Here is a 23854-nt window from a genome sequence, read left to right as displayed (position 1 = left end):
AGTTGGCTGCATCCATTGACCTGAGCCAAACATGAGATCATCATGGTGGAAGGGTATAGTGGAGGAGTACTGTTCTGCTCATGGTGGCCAGAAAGCAAAGAGAAAGAAGGGGAAGGGGACATGGGAAAATGAACCTTTCCAAGGCATGATCCCAGTGACCCACCTCCTCCAGTCACACCCCACCTGCCTACAGTTACCACCCAGATAATTAGAACTAGGATTAATCCATTAGGTTATAGTCCTTATAATCTAATTATTTTGCCTCTGAGAAGTCCTGCATTAACACAGGAGCTTTTGGGTGAAAGCCTCCTTCCAAACCAATAACAGCTAGGTCTCTCACATTCTTCCTTGTCTCTGGTCATGTGATGCCCTGCACTGCCTCGGACTCTCCAAGAAGACTACCACCAGATGTAGTCCCTCCATCTTGAACCAGAACTGTTAACCAAAATAAATCTCTTTTCTTTATAACTCATCCAATCTTGGGTATAATGTTTATTAGCAACAAAAAAATGGATTAAGACAACGTATCATAAAATTAGTCACTTTACCTTTGTTTTGCAAAAAGAAGAAATGGATCAAACAGTAATTCTCATTCCATAAAAAGTTAACGATTGATCTAGAAACAGATTTTTAAGCACACCATGTTTATCTGACTTTCTCCAGCTTCCAGTCCCGTTGTTCTTCTGCCTTTGGAGAGGAAGAAGAAGAAGAAAAAAAATATTATTTCTATATTTGGAGAATTGTTCAGTACAAGTTCTTTCTCCATCTGCTTGTACTCATGTTATTAACAAATGCTCACTCCTCTCTATTGATTTCATATGGGTTCTCCAACAGTCTACACTGTCTTCATTCTTTCAGTTTTTTCAATAGGTCATATCTGTATATTACATGAAATATGAAAAACACAAAACTGTAGACCAAGGTAACTGAGTCTCCTTCACCTCATCCCATCTCCCAACATCTCAGTCCCTTCTCTGAAGGGACAACAGTCTTCTCAACAATTTTTATCATTGACTAGAGCTATTCTATGCATTTACAAATAAATATGCTTATCAGTGCATGTGTGTGTGTGTGTGTGTGTGTGCGTGTGTGCGTGTGTGTGTGCGTGTGTGCGTGTGTGTGTGTGTCTGTGTGCGCTTTGGTCAGTTTTTCATTACTGTGGCAAAATACCTGAGGAAAAAAACAACTCAAAAGAGGAAGGGTTTATTTTGACACATCATTTCAGAACTTTTAGTCCAAGTTTAGCTGACTCCAATGCTGACTCCTGTAAGGCAGAAACATCATGACGAAGGGCATGATAGAGAAAAGCTGTTTGCCTCTTAGAAGCCAGGAAGCAGAGATAGAGAAAAAAAATAATAAACAGGCCAGGGACATGATATAATCCCCAAGGACATGCCCCTGCCCAAGACACTCTCTTCAATTAAGTTCTACATCCTAAAATTTCCTCCAACTTCCAATAGTCCATTCAGCTATGAATCTAACAATGGATTAATTCATTGATGAGCTTAGAATGCTCATAATCCAATCACTTCACCAAAACCCTATCTCTGAACATTGCTGCACTGGGCACCAAGCATTCAACATATGATTCATTGGGGAACATTTCAGATATAAACCATAACAGTATCTAAACATACAGAAATATGCAAATATGTATATATTGGCATCAGATCTGTTATTTTGCTGCTGCCATTATTCTCCTCCCTCACACCATTTTACAACCTAGATTGCTAGCCCAAGAACTTCCTAGTCAAGTCATTGGTCCAGATTGTTAGCCCGCGAACCTCCTCGCCAGCCATTGGTCCGTTGTTATTAGCCCGAGAAATTCCACTACTTAAGAATAGCTCCCCCACCATTTTCTCTCTTTCTCTCTCTCTCACTCACTGTCTCTCTCTCTCACTCTCGCTCTTGCTCTCTCTATTTCTCTCTCACTCATTCTCACTCTGTTTCTCTCCTCTCTCTCTCTCTCTCTCTCTCTCTCTCTTCTCTCTCCTCTCTCTGTCATTTTGTCTCTCTCTCTCTCTCTCACCCTGTGGGCAGACACTCACCTGTCCGCTTAATAAATCTCTTGCGTGAGTTCCTGCATCCAGAGTGGTTTTTTCTGGGTGCTTTCAATATGTATATGTACATATAAATATAATAGGTGTGTATAAAATAAAGCATACACAAGCATATAAACTTATGTTTTCCCCATATGAGGGCTATTCTACCTAATATTCTGCACTTTACTTTTTTCTCTAATTTTTTCCTTTATTTAGAATGTTGCAGAAAAGAATATTTAGTTACTGTGTCCATTTTATTCTCTTATATGAGTACATCATATTTTACTTCAAGCCTTTCAATAGTAATGGTCATGAATAGTGTTTCAAAACTCTGTCCTTATAGTCAGTGTGCAGCAAGCACACAATTTCTTAGAGTCATTTAACACATATGTAAACATCTCTATAGGATAATTGCTTAGAAGTGAATTTTTTTTATATAGAGGTCAAACCAACTGCAAAAAAAAAAACGAAAACTTAAAAAGAATATGCAAAATTCATTTTAAAAATATAGGTAGCAAGAATACCTATGATTTTTTTAAAAACTACTTGCCATTTATTGAACCCTTACTACATGCCAGATGTTGAATTAAATATTGTTAATAATAGCTAACATTTATTGGGTGCCAAATTTGTATCAGGCAAAGAACTAAGTAACTTATATTCATTATCTCATGTAATCCTCATAATAATCCCTTAAATTCTCCATATTATGACTGAGTAAATTGTGATACAGATGGATCTTCATATCTATGGATTCTGCATCCATGGATTCAACCAACAGTGGATGAGAAACATTTGAAAAAACTGAGTCTGTACTGAACATATACAGACGTTCGCTTGTCATCATTCTCTAAACAATACAGCGTATTTATATAGCATTTACATTGTAAGTAACCTGCATAGAGAAACGGGAAGGTTAACACATCATAGAATTGGTCTTTTTTCTCTTTTCTTCTTTTCCCTGTTTTTCTTTTCAATTTACAAAAGTTAGACATTCTCAGTACAACAAATTAAAATAATTCAGAAAAGAATAAAGTAAAAGCGGAGTGCCCCAGCCTCCTCCAGTGCCCCACACCAGAGAAAATCTCTATTAACAACTGGGTGTGCTTATTTACAGACCATTTGCTCTTGGGACCAAGATTTGAATCCAACCCCTTCTGAATACAAAACGTTTCTTGAGTAATAAATTGACCTTAATTGAGTAATGAATACTAAATGTCACCCTCCATGTGCCAACAGCCAAAGTTATATAATTATACAGATTTTATAGAGACAGCTCTTAAAATGTTTACCAACCAGAGTGTTAACTAACAAGTTGGAAGAGCTAAACCTTATGAAGTAGAGTCTTCTGTTACAAAGGGCCTTTTTCTTCACAGCATAAAAACATACAAATGTTAATTAATTTAAAAATAAAGACAGATGCCAACAACTGACACCCACAAGTATCTTTTTGTGAACTTCCTATTTCGCCAATTGCTGACTATAAAAAATGGAAATACTAAGGAATGTAACTAAGGACAAGTCCACTGACACCAAGAGCAGTCCTGTTGAGCAGGAGCTGATCTAGTTGAAGACTTACTATAGATGGATATTGGAACCAAGAGTTCCTAATAAAATTCTTGTGTATTTTCATAACCTAGTAGTATTAGATTACCTGTATGGTATTGATTGGATGGTAAGCCAAGGAGGTCATACTCATGGCCATGTTGAATATGTCCCATCCTACCCAAGATCTAGAAGAACTGTAAAGTCTCAATGGTAATGATACTGGGACATGAACACCATTTCCTCAGATCATTTTTAAAAACTCATTAAAATAATTATAGTTGCATTTGGGGGAATGACTATCCATGAGTGGAAAAAATGAGGTAGAGAGGAGGACCCAGCAATTAAGATTTCATCTGCCCCTTTTCCACTTCCATGTGGCAACAGATTCCACTGGGACCCAGACATTAGCCCTGTTCCCTAATATCGTGTTATTCAGTTTTCCATAATTAATCCTCTTTTCTTGTATTGCTCTTATTTCCTCGTGGCATCAAAGTAATTGAACCTTGTGAAATAAGCTGCCTGACTTTGTTCCTCTCTCTCTTTATCTTTACTTTTTAAATCTGAAAACTTTGAATTATTATTTCTTTAATGATTTGTTACTATACACTGTAAAATTGTCTATACTTTCTGTCTTTGTAAATAGAAAGAGGAGTTGGGAGATTCTTCACCAACCTTCATTTCTTTATTGAGTATTGTTCTACTGGGTTTTTATTTCTTGACAAACTGGTAATTTTTGTTTTTCTAGAAAATAATATAGTTCCTTTAAATTTCCAAATGTATTGGCAAACAAAATCTTCATAGTATTCATTTATAATATTAAAAATCTCTACAGTATCTCTGGCTATGCCAACTTCTTCATTCGTCTGTTTCATATTTTTGTTCTCTGTGAATTTCCTCTCCATTGACTATCTACCCCCAACCCCCACACACACCTTTGCAGTGCTGGGGACAGAATGCAGGGCCTTGCGCGTGCTAGACAAGCACTCTACCCCTGAGGTACACCCACAGCCCTCACATATTTTAAGGAGGTTGTCAATTTTATTATGTTTTCAAAGTACCAGCTTTTGGTATTGATTTTTGTTCTTGTATGTCTCTATTGTTATTTTTAACTTTTTCTTCTTTGGGGAATTTATTCTTTCTTTAACTTCTTGAGTTAAATATTGAAGGTCCAATTGGCTTACCTTTAATATTTCATTTTTATGGAGATGAATTTAAAGCTGTACCTTTCTAAATGTCTCTTTAGTGGAGGACTGACGATTGAAACAGATTTCTTGGGTTTAAATCCCAAATCTATCACTTATTCCATGACATTGGACAAATTACTTCATTGCTCTGTGCTTCATATTCCCCTTGTTATTGTTCAAATAAGTTACTCTTTATTTGTAATAATGTTTTAATGCCTGATCCATCATTATCTGATAGAAATGTGTTAATTCTCCCAGTTTGTGGACTACCATTTGTCATTTTTATTTTGTTTTCTGAGAGCACACAAATACAATTTGATATATCCTCCCGACAGATGATAAGACCTAAATAGTCCTTATCATAGTATTGTATCCTTCTTTCTTCTTTTTTTTTAAGAGCATGTTTCTTGTGCTCAAGTGACCTTCCAGCTTCAGCCTCCTGAGTAGATATAACTATAGGTATGTATCAGTTCACCTGGCCCTTTTTATTCTTAATAATGCTTTTGGCCTTAAATTATATTTTCCCAATCATTAATATTCTCATGCCAGATTTCTTTTGTTTAGACGAGAAGACATCAGTTTATATTTTTTATATTTTTATTTTCAAAAATACCCAGTTAGTGAACGGCAAAGACAGTTTTATTCATTGACCCCCTGACCCCCAGTCCATCATCCTTTTTTTTTTTTTTTGACATTTTTTTTTTTTATTGTAAACAAATGGGATACATGTTGTTTCTTGTTTGTACATGGCGTAAAGGCATACCATTTGTGTAATCATAAATTACATAGAGTAATGTTGTTTGATTCATTCTGTTATTTTTTCCCTTCCCCCCACCCCTCCCACCCCTCTTACCCTCTATACAGTACTTCCTTCCTCCATACTTGCCCCCCCTCCCTAACCCTAACTCTAACCCTAACACTAACCCTTCTCTCCCCCCCATTATGTGTCATCCTCCACTTATTAGCGATATCATTCGTCCTTTGGCTTTTTGAGATTTCCTATCACAATATATCCTAGGGTTCAAATTTTTCCATGATTCAATTCAAGTCACTCTTCAATATCACTTCACTGTGAGGCCTCTTCAGACAACCAACATACAGTGATTGGTTTCTTTTCTGAAAGAATGCTCAATGTTGAAAATGCTTATTTGGTCCTTAATGTATGCTCCCCTGGTTTGGGCTTGTATGTATCCTGCAAGTTCCTTGATATATACATATATATGTATGTATCACTTCTGGCTATTCCAGAATGACTTTACTAAAAAGCAATCTGGTTGGGAAGGGAGAGCTAGGAACCTTGTCTTGAATTTGCATACAGTCACACTATTTTATATGCAATGAGTGGGGATGGCTATTAACAACATTTGGGAAAAAGTTAGCTGAAGTCCCTGTATGCCCCCTTTTCAGTTGACACTGACCTGAACTGGTTTGTCTATGATGTCATGGTTTTCCAACAAATTTAGCTACTCTTCAAAATCATGTTGGGAGTAATATTTTTGAAAAAGTACATATTTTCAAATCCCCATCGAGAGCCCCTGAGTCAGAATCTTTTGAATGAAATCTGTGAATCTAGTATTTAAGAACCTCTGCCAGGAAGGTCCCAGTTTGAGGCATCTGAGCACCTAGTCAGCTGGTGATAAATGCTTGAAAATACTATAGGGTAGATACCAAGTCTGCAAACATGGGTGTCCTTCAATTCATATTATATTACGAAGAAGTGATATCTCTGATTCTTAGCTTCCATTATTAAAAACTAGTTTAGTGTAAATATGCTATATTTTAATCAATTTATAAGCCCTTTATATTCTGTTATTCACCATGAAGCTCCAAGTGTGTGCATATGATTCATTTGTTATTTACTAGAAATTCTCTGTGTGGAAACTTGAATCAGGGTCAATTTATCCATTAGCTTCAATAGGAACAATGCATAGGGTTTAGGTATTTTAAGGGGCTCAGCAAAATGTTTTAGTTTTCCTTTAGAATCAGAAAAGGGAAAAAAGGACTATAATCCCTCCTGAATTATATTAGTCTTTATACCAACACAGTAACAACTATGTGTGTCTGTGGTATATAAGCATTTTCTTTTAAAGTGGAAAAGGGGACCCATGAAGGCAAAGGTGATACCTTGGGCCTCCAAAAAGCGTGGGTTGGGGGAATGTGGTTTTCACTGTAATCATTCCCATTTAACATAACTGAGGTGAATATTTAACAAAGTTAAATAATAAAACTTGCCCAAAGTTCATTCATTTAGGTTATGGCAGAAGTTATTTTGGACAGAGGTGTTTGGGACACCACCACAACCAAACTATGTACTATACAACATAATACAGCAGGAAACTCATAGTTAAGAAAACAAGTTTATTATAATTAGTAAATTAGAAAATACTTCAAGAAAAGAATATAATTAAATGTCTACTTTTAAGGGTGAATCTTGCTTATAAGGCACTCAAGAGTTTTATAATTTGGAGAACCTTCTCTAAGAAAAGAAAATGCAAGATTATAAATAAAAGTTACTTCCTCAGTTTTCAAGGGAGTTGCAGAAGAAAAGGACCCTCAAGTGTGAGTCTCATTAGCTTCATGGTAAATTCATCTCTCCTCAATTTCTTGAGCCTAAAGAAAGCCAGGGAGGGAATCAGTGTAAAGCAGGGATGTCAGCCAGGATTTAAGGAGGAAAAGGGACTTTGAAGTATGGCTCTGGCATGAGTACCCTGAGGGCAAAGTCTGATGGTGGGAGTGGCTACTGTGAGTATAATCTTTTCAGGGGAAAGCAAGAAACTCCACCTGCCTGAACCCTACAGTGGTGTTTGTCAGAGGCTGGGTCAGGGACACAGGGAAAGTAGAAAGTGGTGCCTGTTTTAAATACCAGGATGGAAAGGCCAAGGGGATCTTTATGGCTGCTGGGTCTTAAGTCGTTACATAATGAAGGGTAGCACCAGGCTGAGAAATCTGGTGGCAATGGACAGGACTCTGAGGAAGGCCAGGAAGAAGCAAAGGGATCTAATTAAAGGACTAATGTGGTTGTGTTTTAATGAGCGCCTGATAAATTATGGTTGGGTGGGAGGAAAGAAGAGTTTTTGTTTGTTTTGTTAAAGAGACCAAGGAAGAGTAAGCATTTAAAAAGGCTGAATCAAGTAAAAGTAGAGAAGAGAGTAAAACATTTTTACATTGTGAACCTGAATAATAGACAGGACAGTGTGGGATTGCCAGAAATTGAGAGGTGGGTTAGGTTTGGTTCTAGAGCAGTTAATGCAACAACATACTCGTGACAGGGAGGCATCCTGAACAAACTTGGCTGCTGGCATTAACCTGGGATGTGTTTTCTGCATTCCAGTGCCCCATCTGAGCCACACATTCTTTCTCAGTTATGTTAACAGTATTAAGAACATTGCAGTCAGGTCTCCCTGTTCTTGCTGACTAGAAACATTTTGTCTTTAATGTGGGATTTGTGAAACACCATCATGGGATCAGTTATAATTTAACTCTCAGGGTTGCTGCCCTCCTGCTGCTTCTTCTGATGAGTGGCCAAAGAACCAGTCACATCAGAAATTGAAGGAAGAGAATGGATTTGGGAAGGTGTAACAAAGCTAAGAAAAAAAAGAAGAGGGAGAGAAATAAAAGAAAGGGATACAGAATTAGAAGGAGGAAGAAGTCAGAAAATCATTAAAGAAAATATGTACTGCATGGCTAGGATGGGTCGGGTTCTGTTCTTAGAACAAAAGGTGTTAGTAGGAAAGAGATGGAGTCACTGCCAGGAGGTGGCTAAATTTCTGGGGTGGATGTTTGGGAAAGTGGTAGCATCAGGTACAAGATTAAGGACAACAGATCCTAAAGACTGGGGAGAGGGATGATACATTCACCAGTCTGAAAATGTATAGCAGAGATGTCCAAATCACAATTGTAAACATGGGAAGGGAGGTCAAGAGGAAAGTCAGGGAAGGAGAGAGAGGTTTTAGAGTTAATCTACCAGCATATAAAAAAGAAAGAAAAGAAAAGCTTCCCTCAACTCTGCCACTTCTTGAAAATAGTCTCCCAGTGGTCTTTTCTCACTTCCATCCTCTTACATCCCCTGGCAGCATGTGTTAAAATGACTCAATTCTCTTTACTAAAAGATGTATCTAAATCATTGTTCAATATATGTTTTTATTATTACTAATTAAGATATGGTTAAAGGAGAGAAGGCTTGGGTCTGGGGTGAGATATCAAGCTTTCCTATTAAGACTCCGTTATGTGTGAGTTGTTTTATGTTATCTTCCAGTACAATAAATTTCACTGTTATATTTAAGGTATACAATCTGATGTTATAGGATACATATAGAGAATAAAAAGGTTACCATAGTAAAGCAAATAAACATATCCATTATCTTAGCTACGCTTTTTGCTTGTTTTTGTGGTAAGAGCAGCTCAATCTGTTCATTTACCATGAATTCCATATACCGTATGATTTTATTACCTCTAGTCCTCAGTTGTTCCTTAGATCTCCAAATTAGATTTTTAGACTTGTTCATCCTATATATACACAACTTTGTATCCCCTGATCTACTACCCCCACCTGAGCTATTGGAGTAGGAAAATAGATCATAGTTTCAGACAAAGAGAAAGGAGATATTTCAGAGGGAGATGGAAGAGTTGACTAGGAATAGCTGACTATATGTACCATCCTGTTTATTTTGACTTTGTGGCATTACAGTGTGTCATTGTCTGGGTTGGCTGTGGGTATGGAAGCCAGCCATCCCTAAAAGGCGGCAGGTGAGCAGTCTGGAAAACAAGACTGCAATTACCAAGCAACAGTAACTTATGGAACAACAGCAACTTACCTGGGCTGCGATTTATCATATGATTAGTAAACAGATTACCACAGCAGCTGGTTATTTAGAAGCCTGTATTAAGTTTTTGATGCAACAGGGGGAAGTGATTAATTTGACAAAGATTCATGAGCACATATGTTTCCAGCTTCGAGCTACCATGTGGAAAGAAAAACTGAAATTGTGAATTGCATAGTGTTCATTGCCTTGGTAGATTTTAGTGTGAGATTATGCATGACTACGCCTCTCCCTCAAGTTTGCACAGGCTTAGGAATTTTCTCATTAAGGTTGTTATACAATCTGCATCTTAGCAAGGGCATGCAAATGCTTGAGAAGAATATTCCCAGGCATATTAATCTTGACTTATAATTGGGTATTCCTCTTCCTGGGTTAATGCCAAATTACTTTCCCTTTCCTTCTCTGTGTTTCTTAGGAGGAAGGTATTTTAAGCCTATTGCAATTAGAGCTGTCATTGACCAGTTTTAGATCTATCACAAATAAATTATGAGTTTTCAATTATGAAGCCATTAACACCCTTCACATAAGTAGAAAATGAAAAGCAAATTCTGTGTAAAAATAGAAGATCTCATAGAAGATCTCATGTACACTTCTATTTTCTGGCCTTTGAGAAACTCCACTAAATCTTCCAGCAAAGAAATATTTTAAAGTTTTTTTTTTTTTTTTTCAGTACTGGGGATCAAACTCGGGGCCTTGTGCTTTCAAGGCAAACACTCTACCAGCTGAGCTATCTCCCCAGCCCTTAAAGTTTAAACTCAATAAATACAGAGCTATCTAGAAGAGAAGAGACAATTTTGGAAACTGGAAGACCAATGATTACACAGTGATAGAGAGAGTAGATCTGAAAAAAACAATAGGAATCCGCTCAGGTAGCAGAAAAAATTAAGAATTCATCTGACTTATAGGATATTTGAAGAATAGGAAACTAATTTCACCATATCCCTGTGAAAGTTAGGTAAAATGAAAATCAGCTAAATCAGGAACGTTGGTAGCATGTCTACTTTTGGAAGGGATTGACTCCCTAGATCCCCCCATTGCCCCATATCCATGCTGAAAGTGTTCTTTCCTTAATTGGCAGAAGAGTGATGGTTTATCTTCAGAATGGCATAAGATAGATGCAATGGAAGAAACCAAGGCAACTAAGAGTGCAGAAACTTTACCACAAATAGGGGATGGAATGAATTCACACATATTAGCTTCGGAGAACCACTTACCACATCTGTCTTTTCCTGTTGTAGCTCCGGACATGAAAAGACAGACCTTCAACCAACCCCTAGGCAGGACAGTGGCAGTTATCTTTGGGAAATGTGGCTTGTGCATAATAAAAGACCTGACATTGGAATGATATGATACTGGAGGTTACTGCATTGAACAGCCCACGCTGATGCTCTCACAGTGAAGTGTACAGTAGAACATCCTGACTAACATATCCTCAAGAATTTTCAGACTGTTTGGAGTAAAGCACTATTACGTGTTATCAGATATAAAGCCTACAAAATATCAAAAAGTCTCTACCTCTAAGATAGAAAATAAAATATAATGTAATAGTAAGGATATAAAGATAAAATAAATACCAAAAACCTCACAAAGAGAAACCATTACAACCATGAAACAAGAACAGTATTCTATCCACAGATAAACAAAAAAGAAATGGTGCACTTTGAAAACATCAAGGTTTTGGAAATGAAATACTTAATGGAATAAAAAATTTCAGTGGAAATCTGAGCATAAAGTTGAGGAATTTTCCCAACAAGAAGGGAATGTAATATGTATATGATAAAAAATTAAGACAAGTAATTGGTCAATTTTAACATTAGAAATATAGCCAGAAAACATAGAGAAAATGGAGAGGAGGAGAGAGTAAATGGTTTGAATTTCTAGACTGAAAACTTTACCAAGTGAAAACATTCTCTGGTTAATGCACAACATTGTGAAATTTCAAACATTAAGGCAAAGAGAAGATTCTGCAAGATTATAAGAAAGAAAAAAATAATATCCAGGTCATATACACAGAATCAGCAATTAGGAAGAATAAAAATGTTCTGAAAATTTAGAAAAAATTATAACCTAGAGTCATGATAAAAATTGTAGACATCAAAACTGGATTTAAGCAAATTTAATTGATTAATAGCAATGCACTTCATTGAACATGGTTTTGCAAGCTGACTAATCAGTGTTAAGCCCTTGTTTCTGAAAGTCAACCAGCTCTCATCTGAGGATGTTTTAAAAATCAGAATGTACAATAGTGATTACTAGAGGCTAGGGAAGGTGAGCACCCAAATAGTTAGATGGTAGTAATATGCTCTGTTCTTTAAAGGTGGCTATAGTTAATAATAACCTACCATATGTTTTATGAATAACTAGACAAAGGGAGCTGAAGGCTTCAAACAGAAAGTAATAATAAGGAGATGGAAATGTAATTACCCTGATTTGATCAGTACAAGTTTATATATATGTATTAAAATATCACACCGTACCCTGTAAATATGTACCAATTACTATGTGTCAATTAAAATGTCTTAAAAATATGAGGTGGCAAATATAACAGCTCTGATTTTATCAGGTACACATTGTATCAATTATCAAATTGTCACACTGTTACCCAGTAAATTGGTACAATTAAAATAATATTTAATTTTTTTAAGTCAACAAAAAATAAATAAATAAGAAAGGGGAAAAAAAAAAGAAAAGAAAAGAGAAAGTCAACCTGTCAGGGATGGGCTCACTCCACTAAATCATACCTCTGAATGTGACTGATCAACCAAGAAGCTGCAACTCCAAAGATGATGGCAACACACTGAAGCTGTTGTAAGTCCACACAGTCCCTGAACTCCATGTTTCCTAGAATCTCCAGGACTGACTCAGCATGTTTACTCTGCCCAGAAAGACTGTGCCTGGACAGCATGGCTCTCCTATAGTATGAGAAGCAGTAAATGCAGCTTTCTTTTTATTTCATATATTCCGTGGTAGTTTCATCATCCCTTGACAAAGATTGATTTTTAACTTCATCATTGAAAGCTACAAAGCAAACCAAAAAGATTTTCAAATTCTGAAGGAATACAATTAACAAGTCAGAATTCTACACCTGACTCAACTACTGAGTCCTAAGCTTCTAGTCCTCTTCCAAGTGGAAAATCAAAGACCATCACCTGAACTGAGAAAGTTAAGAAGTAGCAGTTCCAGAATGCTATCCTGGGAAATGAGACAATACCAAAACAACTAGGTAAAGGAAATGAACTGGAGTCTCCAAAGGAAGAAGAGGTAGGTGTGGAGGTGTAAGAGTGAGTTTCCTGCTTTCATAGTAAGTCGTGGAGAACTATTTGGCTTTGAAACTATGCGCATATTAATATAGTTAAACATAAATGCAAAAGAAAAAATGAAAAAAAGAGATCAATGTCATGGATCCAGACCAAGTCTAGCCTCCACACAGCAGTCCAGGTAACCCAGTTAAAAATAAATAAATCACATTGCCCCTTCTGTTCAATATCCTTACAGGTGTTTTGTTTGTTTGTTTGTTTGCTTTATTTTTTTCCCCAACACATCCAGTAAAACCAGCGTCCTAGCAGGATCCCCATACCCTTCATGTGATCAGGTTCTGACCTCTGCCTCACCTACTTCCAGTGCATTCTTACCCTCAGGGACTTTGCAACTCATGACCCACAACCTGCAGTGCTTTCCCCAGGCATTTGTCAGGATGAACCCTCCCCTCGGCTCTCTTGCCTAGGTCTCTTTTCTGCATGTCCTTCCCCACACTCTACCTACCTGTCATTCTTGTTAACTCATTGATTTATTTTTCCTTCCAAGCACTTATTAACGCTTGCCATTAAGCACATATTATTATTTGTTAGTTTCTTGGTTCTCTCACTTCACCGAATGTAAGTACCATGAGGGCAGTCAAATTTGTCCTGTTTATGAATACAAGTATCCCCAAACCCCTACAGCAGGTCCTGACATGCATAGTGGCTACTAATAAAATTCTTTTGAATAAATTTGTAAATAGTGAAAAATATACACTCTTTGAAACTGATACCTCTTCAAAGGAAGAAATTGGTAAGTGAGGGAGACAAGGGCTTGCTATTTTTCACAGAACAGAAAAACCCCAACTATTTATAGCAGCTGCTTTGTGGGGAGGGAACTGGGAACTTGAGTGCCGTGGGGAGAGAGCAGGAGCGAGGACTGACTTTCACTTCTCTAGGTCCCCACTGCCTCCAACCCCACAGCACCCAGGTCTAAGCTGAGCTCTCCACACTGCTGTACATCCACGTGGATCTATTAGGGTGCCCAAGGGAAATGTGAGGATATTCATTTATGTTTACTTTTTTCCGAAAGAAAGAAGCTATATATGAATTTAGACATTTTGAATATATGTCTATAATTTCTTAAATTGTGCTTTGGACTGCACGTTTTTTGCCAGGTGTGATGGCATGGCATCTGCCCCTAATCCCACCTACTAGGGAAGACAGGCAGGAGGAGGCAAGTTTGAGGCCACCCTAGGAAACCTAGATAGCTCCTGCCTCAAATAAAATTAAAAGGCCTTGGGATTGTAGCTCCGTGGTAGAGCACTTGACTACCTAGTGTGTGAGGTTCTTGGGTTCAATCCCTAGAATTTCAAAACAAAAACAAAAAAAAGTTTTTAGTTACAAGGGACACAATCAAATTTAGTACGTAAGTTTATTCACTAACTGATAACCTGTAGCTCTTGTAAATGGCAGATGTGTATTTGTCTCTACCGTTTTGAAATTATTTGAATCAATATTAAAATCCAGACGTTTCACATAAAATTTCAGATTTCTGTCTTTTGAGATGCTAGAGGAATTGGTAATGCTGGGTCCTGCAATTTGCTGGAGCAAGGGAGTACATGCATATTTTAAAAGGTGTTGTGTTGTGTGTTTGCTTCTGTGCAGCCAAGTGTTCCAAACAGCTTCCTGTGGGTTGTGGGTTCTCACATTGACTCGCCTCACCCCTTTATCAACCTGATCTTGCAGGCATTTATTTATGATCTTTGGTTTTAAACGCCATTTTTCTGACCCATTTCTCAACCTTAGCTAATCATATGTATTGATAGACAGTAGAAAGCCTAAAATTTGCTATAATTTACTACTTCAAAAATGACTTGAATGCCAGAGCTATCTCCATTGTATGCTACACTCTCTTCCAATCCTGTTGGATCAGAAACTGAGCTTTAATGGGAGAGGGCATGTACTCTATGATCACCATCCTGGAGTGTGTCCTGGTGGAGAACCACTAATCTACAGTTTACGCTGTGAACCTTGCCATTCTAACTTTGTAACAGTCCTTGTTCGTTACATATTGATGTATAGTCCCTACAAATATTTCCTTTAATAATACATTTGTACCGTATTCTGAGTTCCTCAGAGTATCCGGTAGTGGAGAAAATGCTACTAACTTGCTGATTGACCGATTAACATCAAAAGCATAGATACTACCAGTAACTTATAACTTATAACTTACTGTGGTTTGCATATTAAATAATAGAGATGGCATAAGAAAACACACACCGATGTATGCATACACAGTAAAAGCAGGAACAAGTCTCATTATTTTTGTTTTCTAGACTTTCTTAACATCATTTTCTTATTTAATCTTTATATAGTTATTTGGGCAATTTTCTTTTTTTCTTCTAATTTTCTAGATGAGAAAATGAGACTCAGAAAAGTGAAAAAGTACTCCATAACCATACAACTACTAAATGGCAAAGCAAGAATTAGAAACCTAAGTCTAATTTCAAGTCAAAGGTCTTTACACTAAACAATAACCGCCCTTGCCTCCTCAAAAAAAAAAAAAAAAAAAAAAATTAGTAAATAAAACTCTGGATAAGATATTGAAATATCTCCAATAAGATGTCCCCAAATAAGGATTTACTTGCCATGAAAATTAACTATAAAATAAGTATATTCCGTAACAACACATGGAGATGTTAAAAAAGTGTAAGGGGCTGGGGTGTGTGGCTCAGTGGTAAGAGCACTTACTAGCATGTGTGAGGCACTGGGTTTAATCCTCAGCACCACATAAAAGTAAATAAATAAACTAAAGATATTGTGTCCATCTACAACTAAAAAATTTTTTTTTTTAAGTTTGAGTCAAATTAACAGAGGGAAAACAACAAAAGGTTGTCCCCAGGGTAGAATTTAAAACAGGCTTAAGTACCTGGCCCAGAGAAGTCAAATATTAACCTTTTTTAGATCTTGATCAGAGGTTAGAAATAATCATGAAAATTAGTAGCCAATTGGAAAGCATTGTCATAAAAAGTGGGAAGTTGCTTCTGACCACAAACTCTATTTTTTTGCAGATAAAAAGGGGACTGAATCAATTGTAGGTTTTTGCTTTGTTTTGTTTTGTCTTGTTTTGTTTTTTAATTTTTCAATACAAGATACAAAACTCCAGTTTCATTCTTCCAAGAGAAACATTTTCAGTATGAGCCAGAAGCACTGTTGTGAGAAAGAGATGTGAACAGTTTGAAGACTTAGGCTCCACTCTTAGGAGTTTATCTTCTACTAAAGGAGCTGAAGAGTCTACATCTGACAGCAAGAAGACACTAGGTCAAGTCAGGTCCAGATGTCGTTGCTTTCAGCAGACAATCTTTTGACTGATGGTTGTAAAACAGAAGAACTCTGAGGCAGCAGAAATTAAGAGGTCACTCTATGCCCAAGCCTGCATACAACACTATGTGTGCACCACTTAGAAAAAGAGATGTGGTAACCAGAGTCTTTCACAATGAGATAAGATAAAAGGCTTCAATAAATTTAATCTGAACATTTCTGAATATGATAAGATAAGGGGTGTTTAAATTACAGGGTGAGGCAGCGCTGAATAAGAAGATTTTATGGATAAAGAGATAGATAGATTGATTTCTCCAGCAGAAATAGGCTATGTGATTCATGACAGCTTATTTGCATGGAAAAGTCATTTAATTCAAGATGGAAAATGAATGATTGTTTTATATATAAAAATATATATCTGGATATGGACAGAATTACAAGAATAAAATCACAATAATACCTGTTAAGGTTTGGATATGGTTTCCCCAAAAGCTCATGTGATAGACAATGGCAGGAAGGAATGTCCAGAGGTAAATGATTAGATCATGAGATCTCAAACCTAATCAATGGTTTAATCCATTTGATAGACTAATAATGTGAATGGATTACTGGGTGGTAACTGTGGGTAGGAAAGGAGGTAAGACCTGACTAGAGGAAGTAGGTCACTGGGGTAGGTGCCCTCAGGAATTATATCTGGTTCCTGACATCACCCCTAACCCTCCCACACCCCACCCCACTGGCTGCCACAAGCTGAGCAGTTTTCTTCTGCCACACCCTTCTACCTCATCTTCTGTCTATCAGCAATGAAGTCAACTGATTATGGACTGAACCTCTAAAATTGTGAGACCAAAATAAACTTTTCCTCCTCTAACTTGTTCTTGTCAGGTTTTTGATCACAGTGCTTAAAGCTGATTACACACAAACCCCAAGCTGGTGGAGAAATCATTTGTGGGGTGTATTAGGGACGCTTCTAATTTATTTGATAAATTTTTGGGTTTTTCCAATTGAAACAGTTAACATATGAATATATTTTCCTTGCAAAAATTATAAAATTTATTGGTCAAATGAAGTTCTCTTGGACATCTCTCACAGTCCCTATACAAATCGAACACTCTCCCAATTATCTTTTTCTGGAAATTTGAATACATGTAGCATTGAATGTGATACAAAAAGGAAAAAAACTTCAGGAACTCCCTCTTATTAAGTAGTTGCTATGTTTGACAGTTTCCATATAAGAATTAACTCATCACCAAATGTGTTGTGAGCTAACTCTATGTGCCAGGGACTGGGGAATATAGCAATGACCTTGAGTTCATTACCACCTCCAAGCTCAGCATCATGTTTTCCACCATATGCTGATAAGGAAAATGAAATTCAGAAGCTTGTGCAACTCATCCAAGGTTACTTTGAGTTATGTGGCAGTGCTCTGGGACTCAAATACGGCCTGTGTGTCTTCAAAGCCTGGTACTCCTTATCTACAACTGTCCAAAGTATTTGCAAACCATTTATTTATAGGCAGAAGTCTCCAATTTTTAATGCAAATAAAATTAAATGATCACATTATAGCTCAATGAAGAAAGAAATAAAAGTAGAGGTACTCTGGTTCCTTAATAGTTATCTGCAAAGATGAATTTGTTTCAGTCAAGAGGACTAAATGGAATACTACTTACCTGAAAAACCTCAAACACACAACTCTCCAATTGCTCAACAGCTTTAGGGTTAAAAGCCAATCATTATGCTGGTAGAGATCATTAGGGCACTGAGTTTGGAATCAAGATACTGGGCAATTCACACTAGTTCTTCTACTTATGGTTGTATGACTATGCCTCAGTTTTTTACATATGTGAGATGGGATTATAGTGGTACTAGCTGACAGCAAGAAAGCAGGAACCTTGGTCACTGTTTTATTCTAGTGGGCTGCTACAACGAAGTTCCTTAGACTGGGTAGTTTATGAACGACCAGAAATTTATTGCTAACAGTTATGAAAGATGGGAAGTCCAAGATCAAGGAGCCAGTGGAAGCTAGGCGCTGGTAGCACAGTACTGTAATCCCAGCTACTCAGGAGAGTGAGGCAGAAGGATTTACAAGTTTGAAGACAGCATGGGCAACTTAAGAGATCCTGTATCAAAATAAAAAATAAAAATGGCTAGGGATGTAAAGATCAGTGGTAGAAGGTCCCTTGGATCAAATAAACACTGCTTTCTACATGTTTTCCCCCATAAGCAGGATGAAACCTTGTCCACAGGTCATTGTATCAACCAATGGACCCTGACATGAAGCATTCAGGAAAAAGGGTTCCTGCACAAGATGAGTGATAGGCAGTTTCTCAGATTCATCCACGTGCTGTCCCCTGAGTGATGCGTTTTTCCCTATTCCACCAATAGAAGCCAGACTTGCAACTTGGGAATGTGCTGTGGCTCCATACTCACCTCACCAATCTAATTGATACCCTTACCTGCTCCCTGACCACTGTCTTATTAAAGACCTTTCCCTGAACAGACCCCTCTATTTTAAGTTAGCTTTCCCATCACTGTGAACATAATACCCAGTAAAAACTTAGAGGAGGAAAATTTATTTGCGACTCACAGTTTCAGAAATCGCAGTCCATAGATAGCTGGGTTCATTGCTCTGGGCCCAAGGTGAGGCAGCACATCATGGGGGAAGGGGCCTAGTGGTGGAAAGATTCTCCCCTTGTAGCAGCAAGGAAGCAGCAGAAAGACAGGGGGCAGAAAGGAGCCCCCGAACGAGATGTACCCTTCCAGGGCATGCCCCAGGGGCCCACCTTCTGCAGTCATACCCCGTCTGCCTACAGTTACCACCCAGCTAGTCTACTCAAACTAGGATGGGCCAGTTGGTTAAGTTACAATTCTTACAATTCAATCATTTTACTTCTGAATATTCCTGCAGAAACACAGGAGTTTGGGGGGATTACCTCATAACAAAATCATAAACACTTCCTAGTCTTATGAGTTATACTGCTAATCTTAGTTGACCCTAATCAAATGTATTCCACCACTGCCCTAGTCTTACCTGGTTGAGTTCTTATGAACCTTATAGAACAGGTACCTCCCCGACCCAGCCAAAAAACAACAAAAACACATCTCCAGTAATTGACCGAAAAACATTATTTGGTGGCAACTTTCAAATGGTTTGAATGTAGGAAAATCTAAAGTTGTAGAACATTGACTAAGTTTTCAAAGTTTTACACTGAGAATGTACGCATGTGAAGTGGTGAACCAAATATTATGGAGTTTTAGTTGAACACGTGGGTTCATCTTCACCTTACCTTATTTGGGAGATAAAACAGAAATAATAAATTAGTAATAAATCACCCATAATAATTTCATATGGTAAAACAACAGATGCTATGACACATCTGGATATATGGCTTATTAACTAAGAGTGATAAGAATAATAATTCCTATATAAGTTCTAGAAGGACCAAATCACTGTGGGCCTTTTTTTTTTTTTTTTTTTTCTGTGATGCTAGGGATTGAACCCAGTGCCTTACGCATGTGAGGCAAACACTCTACCAACTGAGCTATCTGAGCTATATCCCCAGCCTACTGTGGGGTTTTTGAATCAGAAAACTACCTAGAGAAGAAGAACAGTAGCCCTTGACATACTGATGGCGAAGTCTTAGATATGACTTAAAGTTAGGGTCTCTAAAGAGATAATAAAATTAAATGAAGTCATTAGTGGGGGCCTTAATTAAAAACGACTCGTGTCCTCCTGAGAAGTACAAAGTAGGACACAGCCTTATACAGAGAGATCATGTGAGGATATAAAGACAAGATCAAGATGACCATCTACAAGATAAAGAAAGGCCTCAGATAAAAACAACCCTGTTGATACCTTGATCTTGTACTTTTAGCCTTCAGAATAGTGAGGAAAATGAATTTCTATTGTTTTAGCTACCCAGATGGTAGTACTTTGTCATAGCAGCCTTAGCAAACTCATACAGGCAGTATCTGGTGATAGTCCCCTTTTAAATACAGGGAAATTAACTAATTCTATTGTGAGAAAGAGAAGAATAAAAGGGGGGTAACAGAAAAAATCAGAAAAAGACATGAAGATAATTTCAGGAAATTATGGAGATTAAAAAGAAATGAATAAGAAGAAGGACAAATGATTGAGAAGATGAAATTTTGCTGAGGAAAGAAAAACAATACAAGGATACAGCAACAGAGGTATCCTTGTCTTGAGGCAATAGAGTAGAAAACATAATGAACTCAATAACAAAGAGGCAAGGAAGAAGTAGGAGGAAAGACCTCCAGGGAAATCAATGGAAGTGGAGCTCAAAGAAAAGAACCATGGAGTTGCCTAAGCTATTGAAGACAGAAGAAATGGAAAGGGAAAGATTCTGAGATTAAAGGAAGTAAAACATTAAGACACTGAGGAAGTTTAAGGAATTCAAAGAAAGACTTGAGGAGTGAAAACAAGCCATAACACATATGAACCAAGTGCTATGTGAGCCTGAAGCAGATCAGATCATTCATTAGCAGGCATTGTGTCATTCAAATTTAGAGTCACAGTTTATGGGGATCAGAAGAAAAGAAACAGGGTATAATTTTAAAATAAGAAACAAAATTATGAAAGAAGAAAGACTGGATTTGGGTATTTGCTTTTTAATTCTTTCCTGGATCTTTTGAGCCAGTAAAATTCCCATTTTTGCATAAATTAGAACAAGTTAGATTACTTCACTTTAAAACCACAAGACTAATAAAAAACACTTTTGAACAGAGGAGGAAAGAGTGAGACAGTCCTTGGCAGCTTTGTTGAATAGATTTGATATAGTTCACCAAGGTGTAGCTTATGGACAATCCAATCACCACCACAGCTCCTTCCGGGGGAAAATGTGAAGCTGACTACCTTACCTGAGAAGGCAGCCATGTTTTACATGACATATTTGACATGACTTTGCCTACCTCCCCTAACCCCTAGCCTCTAGTTCTTCCACCTGACTGACTGGAACCAGGAACATACTCATGACCCAAAAGTGACCAGTGTTTAGATGGGCTTATGGCCTGTGAGGTGGTTTAAAAAGTAGGCATACTATAGAGACAAAAATACACTATCTCCTGGAAATTTGAGTAGAACTGACTGAATAATTCGAAATTTCCAAGTTATCAGAAAGGAAGAATAAGCAGTTATGAACAAACAGAAGTTATAGGTAAGCAAAAATGAAAGACATTCATAGAAAAGTTGAGAAGTTAATTAGAAGAATAGGAATGATGTGGCACAGATGGAGGCATGCTGAGTCACCTCGCTCATGGTATTCCTGAGCTGGCCACGGAGGCAAGAATGACTCAGATCAGTGACGAGTCTCTGGCTGTTTCTAGTTCCTAAGCGATTTTCAGTGCCCAAAATGCCTGATTCAATAGCTTCTCCTGATGTCCAAGGAAGATCCTAAAGTCCTTATTTTCATGAGTATGCTCACAATATCCCTACTCCCATCTCACAAATGAAGCCGTCTTCTTTGTAGTGAAATGATCTTAATGAACATCTCGATAATAATATATTGACTAACATTTATTTAACATGTATTATCACTAAGTATTGGGCTATTGATATTACATGTTCTAGCTCATTTCATGTTTTTCAACAATCCCATGAAGCAGGCTGCTATAGTTTGAATCTTTTGATTCCCTCCAATTTCATGTTTGAAGTTTAATGCCCAATGCAACAGCTTTGGGAGGTAGGGCCTAATAGGAGGTGTTTAGATCACGAATGGATCAATATTGCTATAAAAGGGCCTGTGGGAGTAGGTTCTCTCTGTTCCTGCTTTTCTGCTGTGTAAGGAACAGCATCTCTTCCTTCTGGTAGGTGCAGAATTCAAGGTGCCATCTTGGAAGAGGAAATCAGACCCTCTCCAGACACCAAGCGTGCTGGTGCCTTGACCTTTGACTTCCTAGCCTACGGAACTGTGAGAAATAAATTTCTATCCCTTATATAGTACCTACAGTGTTATGTTATAGCACCACAAAATGAACTAATAGCCAGCTACTATTATTCTCATTAGTTCATGGATGGAAAAACCTAAATTACAGTCACCTTTCTTGCTCAAGGTCACACATTATGTGGCCGAACTAGATCTGAAACAGATCTGTATAACTTCATCAAACATGTATTTCCATTAACTCCTATCTAATTATTCTTTTTCTTTGGATCTTTTTGAGAGTAGATAGTGAATATAACTACTTCAAGTTAAAAAATCTGTAATGTAGTGATCAGAATGAACAGAAAAAAAAAAGATTCATCATGAATATTATGTCTTATAAAATAAAATCATCATGCTTCTTGCTGAAATGGCATAAAAGAGAACTTCTAGAAAGTTCCCCAAAGAAAGGGTAAATGGACATTAATCACTAATTTTAGAAGCAGACTATGTGCCAGATGTACTGTTTTATTTAAATAAATATCTAAGGAATATATATATATTATTTGCTTTAATGGTGAACTTGATTTCCCTGAACTAATTTTCATCATAAAGGCCTAAGTTCTATAACAATGAATTCTCCTACAATGAAGTTTTCTGAAACCAAACTTAGATATTTAAAAAAGAGAAATGAAACTATAGAGATTTAAAAAAAAAGTATGTACAAGAAAAAGAGCCTATGAAATATATAGTGCAGGATTCTAATTCTTCTGATTATACTGAAGTAATAACTAAAAAATTATTTCTCAAAAACTGGAAAAGTTAGCAGAGTTATATGGAGAATACATCTATTTGAAAATAAATAATAATTTTGAATATGTATTAGGTTCCATGAGGGACATAGACTTACATATTCTCTTCACTGCTAGATCCTCAGAAGGTAGAACAGTCTCTGGCATACAATAGGTAGATGCTTAATAAAAATCTGTTAAAGAAAATGAATAAATGACTAAGCTTGAGATACTGAAATTATTCTCTGAATTCTAGCTTTAAATAACATCCATTTGTGCAAGTCACTTAGTATCTTTGATGTCAGTTTTATTTATTTATTTGTGGAATTTTTTTGTTTATTCATTTAAAAGATTTTTCAAGAATATCTATTCTAAGATTTGTCCAACTAAACTCAAAATTAACAGCATATACTGGCTTAGCAATAAGCAATAAATCAATGGAATATACTAGAAAATTTAGAGAACATTTTATATGCATGCATGTGTATCCGCAAAGGTAGCATACTAAATTAATATTTAAAATAAATAGATTTGACAACTAATTTATTAGAAAAGTAACATTAATTCTAACACCATATAACAAGCTATATTCCAGAAAGATCAAGGACTCAAAAAATTTTTTAACAAAAAAGCAAATTGTAGGGCTGAGGGTGTAGCTCAGTGGTAACACAAGTATTTAGCATGTGTGAGGCCCTAGATTCAATACACACACACACACACACACCCCAAATTCTAAAATTACTAGGAATGAAATTCACAGAAATGATTTGATAACATCCACATAGTGAAATACTTTCTCAACATAATACAAAAACCCAAATTATAAGGAAAACAGATTACAATGTGAACAATTTTGCATTCTAGCATGTATGAGAATAAAAAGTGTCATGGAACTAAGAGGAAAAATTAGGTGCTTGAAGATGATACTGTACATTAAGGCTAATGATGTTACTTTATGATATTTCTTAAATTATGAAATTATTATCACATTACCAAATTTTAGGAAAGTAGAAGGTAGAAAAAATACCCA

Source organism: Sciurus vulgaris, assembly GCF_902686455.1.
Source record: "Sciurus vulgaris genome assembly, chromosome: 3".
NCBI lineage: Eukaryota > Metazoa > Chordata > Mammalia > Rodentia > Sciuridae > Sciurus > Sciurus vulgaris.
Note: the sequence above shows the minus strand (reverse complement) of the source record.